Source organism: Penaeus vannamei, chromosome 15 (assembly GCF_042767895.1).
Source record: "Penaeus vannamei isolate JL-2024 chromosome 15, ASM4276789v1, whole genome shotgun sequence".
Lineage (NCBI taxonomy): Eukaryota > Metazoa > Arthropoda > Malacostraca > Decapoda > Penaeidae > Penaeus > Penaeus vannamei.
This window is the reverse complement of record NC_091563.1, coordinates 3,431,752-3,437,605: the sequence shown is the minus strand read 5'-3', so window position 1 is coordinate 3,437,605 and position 5,854 is coordinate 3,431,752.

The following is a 5,854-nucleotide window of genomic DNA, read 5'->3' as shown; positions in this document are numbered from 1 at the left end:
AGGCTTCCGCAGCGGATTCTCAACAACAGATCACATCCAAACGCTCACCCAAATAAGAGAAAAAGTAAACGAATATAGGAAACCCCTGTGTATGGCATTCATCGATTATGAAAAGGCATTTGACTCTGTACAAATACCAGCAGTATTAGGTGCTATTCAACAACAGGGAGTTGAGGAGGTATATTGTAATATATTGGAAGATATATACAAAGATGGGACAGCAACCATCAAACTCCACACAGAAACCGATAAAATACCAATTAAAAAAGGCGTTAGACAGGGCGACACCATCTCACCAAAGCTGTTTACAGCCTGCCTCGAGGAAATATTCAAGAAACTAGAATGGGAAGGGAAGGGTATCAAAATAGGAGATGAACACCTAAACAACCTAAGATTTGCAGACGACATTGTTCTCCTTAGTGAATCAGCTGATGAACTGCAGCAATTAATAAACGATCTGAATAGAGAAAGCCTAAAAGTCGGACTTAAGATGAACAAGAAAAAGACTAAGGTTATGTTCAACAGCAGAGTCCCACTCAAACAAATACATGTACAAGGCGAAGCACTAGAGGTAGTAGACAGGTATATATACCTAGGACAACTCGTGCAGACAGGCACATCAAGTGAACAGGAAATAAAGCGACGAATCAGTCTAGGCTGGAGTGCCTTCGGCAGGCACAGTAGCACACTAAGAGGTTCCTTGCCATTGTGCTTAAAAAGAAAAGTCTTTAATCAATGCGTCCTCCCAGTTACGACCTATGGGTCAGAAACATGGACTACAACCAGGTTACTGGAGAGGAAACTACTAAGCGCCCAGAGAGGGATGGAAAGATCGATGATGGGAATTAGCCTGAGAGATCGGAAGAGGGCGACGTGGATCAGAGAACAGACGAAGGTAGAAGATATACTCAAGAGCATTAAAAAGAAGAAATGGCAATGGGCAGGGCATGTATGTCGGAGACAAGACGATAGATGGACAAAGAAAGTAACAGACTGGACTATAAATAACTTAAGGAGGCCAAGAGCCAGACCAATGACACGATGGCGCGACGAAATAGCGAAATTTGGGGGCCAAGACTGGAAACAAACATCGCATGACAGGGAAACCTGGAAAAGAATGGGAGAGGCCTACGTCCTGCAGTGGATTGACTCAGGCTGATGATGATGATGATGATGATGATATATATATATATATATATATATATATATATATATATATATATATATATATATATATATATATATTTATATATTTATTTATTTATCTATTTACTTATTCATGAGTGTGTGTGCGCAATACAAATTATTATATACATGTGTACATACATATGTGTATATGTATATATATATATATATATATATATATATATATATATATATATATGTGTGTGTGTGTGTGTGTGTGTGTGTATGTGTATGTGTGTGTGTGTGTGTGTGTGTGTGTGTGTGTGTGTGTGTGTGTGTGTGTGTGTGTGTGTGTGTGTGTGTGTGTGTGTGTGTGTATGTTCTTACCTGGTTGTTTGAATACGGGAGAAGAGCTATGCTCAGGTGGTCCCGTCTGCTATATTTAAATTATCGTATAACTTGATGCACAGTTTTGGCAGACACTACTTGATTGGGGAGACTTCCACGATTCAATAGTTCTGTTTGGGAAACTATATTTTTTGACATCTTTATCACCTCTTTTGACTGTCAACTTTTTGTTGTGTCCTCTCGTTCTTCTTGTGTTCGCCATGTAGAATGCTTTCCTCTAATTACCGTGCTCATTTGTCTTTCATGAAGAGTCTTTCATCCATGCGAGTAGTTTGCCTTTCACGCCACCTTGGTGCTCTAATTTCCATAGTAGTCTTCTATGAAACACCTTATCAAAACCCATTTTAAAGTCTAAATACACACAATCCACCCAGCCGTCTCTTTCTTGTAATATTTCAGATTATCATAAAAACAGAGGAGATTTGTTACATACGACCTTCCTTCTCTAAAACCAAATTGTTTTTTTGATATCATTTGGTGTTTTTCAAGCATTTCAACCCATTGTTTTCTAATTATTTCTAGCAGTTTGCATACTACACTAGTTAACGAAACTGGTCTATAATTTAGTGGGTTTTGTTTGTCACCGCTCTTATGTAAAGGTGTAACATTTGCGAATTTCCATCTTTCTGGTAGCTTGCCTTGTCTTAGTGAATTTTGGAATATTAACAATAAAGGAGTACACAGTTCTTCGGCACATCCCCTAAGAGCCCAGTTAGAAATTTCATCTGGTCCCTCTGCTTTGGTCTTGTCTAATCCTTTTAGTGGATCTTTTATTTCGTTCTTTTTTAGGGTGATATTTTCGATGTTCTTTACATTTGTACGGGTATTTGCCATATCAAAATATGGATCCTGAACAAACACTGACTGAAATTTCTCATTTTGGATTTCACACTTCTTCCTGTTTAGAATATATAATGTTATTGTTTTTAATGGTACTAATTTGATCCCTACTCTTAGTTTTACTATTTATGTAGTTAAAGAAAAGTTTTGGCTGACGCACATTTGTTGATTATAACCTTTTCAAAGTCTAATTTCGCCTCTCTCATGGTTTGGGTATACTCCTTTCTTCCTACTTTATTATATCTTTCATATGCTGCCTGAGATCTATGCCTTCTGAGTCTTTTCTAAAGGAGCTGCTTTTTTCTATTTTCTTGCATTTTTCTGTGAACCATTTTTGGCCATTTCCTGCTTCAATTTTAAATTTGGATATGAATTTTTCCACTCCTTTTTTATAGATCTCACAAAATTTTGGATATTTTGAACATCAAGGTTCTCATCATCCAGAAGTGTTTCCCAGTTTATGTTATCAAAGAAATCTTTGAGGCTTCTATAATCACCTCTTTTGTAATTGTACTTTTCCTTTCTTTCCTCGCTTACGATGATTTTTTTCCTTAACAGACAGTATTTTAGTTTAATCACTACATGGTCGCTTTTTCCTAAAGGAGGACAGTACTCGATATCCTTAATATCGTCGTCGCGTGTGTGTGTATGTGGTCGTGTGTGTGTGTGTGTGTGTATGTGTGTGTGTGTGTATGTGTGTGTGTGTGTGTGTGTGTGTGTGTGTGTGTGTGTGTGTGTGTGTGTGTGTGTGTGTGTGTGTGTGTGTGTGTGTGTGTGTGTGTGTGTAACGTGCCGAGTTGACGTTTGTCACGTCGCCAATGAGGTCTGCTGCGAGACAGTCTTGTGAGCGGATAGGAAGACTTCTGGTCTTCTGCTTGACAAGTTTATTGCGTGCGGCTGGTACAAAGGTTGGACAGAGGTTCAATCTGTACACTGGGGTGGTGGCTGTCTGTCTGTCGCTCGCAGGCGACCCAGCTTTGTACACGGTCTATGTGGAATGTGGAGAGGGTGCCATATCGTGTCAGAGGTGGGAGAGGCGGAAGGCGAGAGGATGTGACGGTGTAAACAGAGTGAGACGTCATAGGCAGAAGGTGTGAGCTGCCTCCGTGTGAATGTTTGGGTGTGGGGTACGTGTGGCTGATGTACTTGTATAGGGCATGTATAAGGATATGTGGTATAGTATAAGTATTGGCAATAGTAGGAGGGGGAAAGGGTGAGCGCATACGCCTACAGGGACCAGGCCCGAGAGTGCAAAACCATGTAGAGTAGAGCTCTAGTACATCGCTCTGTCACGCTACCGTGGCGGTCCTCCACCATATACACTAGTCAGAGAATGCAATAAGGCGCAGAAGACTATGCTAGCTAGAATACAATGTATAATATACGAAAATAATAAGCCCTATGAATAGTTACAAAAAATGTAAAATAAACTAAAACGCTACAAAAAATAACATGTTAGATATAGTGGAGTACATGTAATAGCAAACCACATACATGACAATAGGACTACAGTATGACAGGGAGGCTAGTACGCGCTGAATGCGGAGTAACGTAGCCAGCGCGGCAAATGAGCAACAACAAGGTCGGGTGCTGACGGTGCGTACCGGCGGGTATGCACCTCCAGATACAAATCGCTGGTTGGAACCTGGGGTCGCCTGGGTAGTGGTGCGGATGGGTTCCTCTCTAACATGTCGATTAGCTTGCCGTAGGTGGGGTCCTGGCGCTGACGAGACTCAACGTCCTCTCTATCCAGCGCGTCCAGGTGCAGGGTAGGTACATGAGACAGTCCAGGGTCGAGAATAGCGCGTGACCTTTGCCGACGTCCTGTAGCAGTGAGCGTAACGATGGGATGGGGAACCTGTCTGGGATGGTTAAAGCGTTGAGCTTGCGGTAGTCAATGGCAGGGCGGAGTGATCCGTCCTTCGGCACCAGGATCATGGGTGCGCTCCAGGGTGAAGTGCTCGGCTCGATGTGGTCGTCCTCCAAGAGCTTGTCGATCTGCTCTCCGAAAGCCTGACGTCGGCTATGTGGGACGCGGTATGCTGGTATGTAGACAGGCTTGGCGTCTTTCTGCAAGTGGATGGTGTGCTCGAGGATGGTCGTATGACCAATGGGCGCGCGGAGGGCAGGATTAGCGGGAATTCCCTGAAAAGTCCATCGAGTATCGCAGCTCCCTCTGCGAAATCGACAGCTGTGAGGCCGTGTCCCTGGCTCGGTGCTGGGCGTGACGGAGGTGTGGAAGGTGGGGGCCGTGTCGTCCACTATCACAACCGGAAGGTGCGTGATCTCGCAGTCGAATACCCTTGTTGCTCGTTCGAAGCGGACTGGGGAATCCTGTGCGGTTATAAGCCGTAGGGAGAATTCGTCTGGTGCGTCGTACACGGCGGGTAGGGCGAGCAACCCGTGCACGCGTATCCCCTCAGGTAGTACTAGTACAGTGCCGGACGTGGGTGGTACGGTTACAGGCGCTATGCAATCCGTAAATGGCGGAAGCATCGTGGTTTCACTGACCTGACAGAAGGGGGAGTCGGACGCAGGGGTCCATGTGGGCCCTGTGACGGCTGGTGATTGAGAAGGGTTTGTTGGTGTGGGTGTGACCTGTGGTTGACGCGTGGAGCTTGATGGAGTGGCGGTGGTGGTGTTTACGTCCAGGGAACCGGTAGTGACCTCGTTGCTGGCAGGAGCTGTGGGGGTCGCGACTCTACTTGTAACCGAGTGGCAGTGTGATCTGCGCCATGCCCTTCTCGGGGGGGGGGGGGGTGAGGGCGTAGATGCGTTTGTTGTGAACAGCGATGTTCTTGTGAGGAACTTGGTAGAGGCGCGTCCTGGCCATGAAGTGGAGAATCTCCCCTGGGGCGGCGGGACCCTCGATGACCACGAATGGGTGCGATGTCGTCGTGCCGGACAGATGAATGGTGAGGGAGACCTCGCCGACGACGTCAAGGCAAGAACCACTGGCGCCGCGGACGATCCGTGGTGAGGGTGCGCAGGCGGAGGGCGCACTACACTTGCCTAGGGACGACGCCAGGATGATGCTGACGGCGCTTCCGGAGTCGAGGAAGGCGAGGAGCTCGTGCGACTCGACTCGGACGGGCAGGAGGGGAGCGCCACGGGGGGAGGGATCGCCGGGACGCTGTGGGGACGTTACATATACTCTCGTCCTGGCGGGTCTGACCTCGGAGCTGGGCGAGTGTCTAAAAAACGACGTGATGTCGACTCGTACGCTAGTCCAAGCGCCCTCTTGGCTCTACGCACGTGGTCGGGGAATGAGCGGCAGTCCTCCCAGCTATGCCCCTGGGATCGGTGGAAGGGGCAGAACACCAGGAAACGGCATTCCCTGGTCCTGTGGCCGCCGCGAAGGCAACGGAAACATGCGTCCTTGGGTGGGGTCCATGCGTCCGGAAGGTCGCGTGAGTCATAGTGCTGGCGAGGGGGTGAGAGGGCGGGGGAACGTGCGGGGGAGCGTGTGGAGTGACCACAT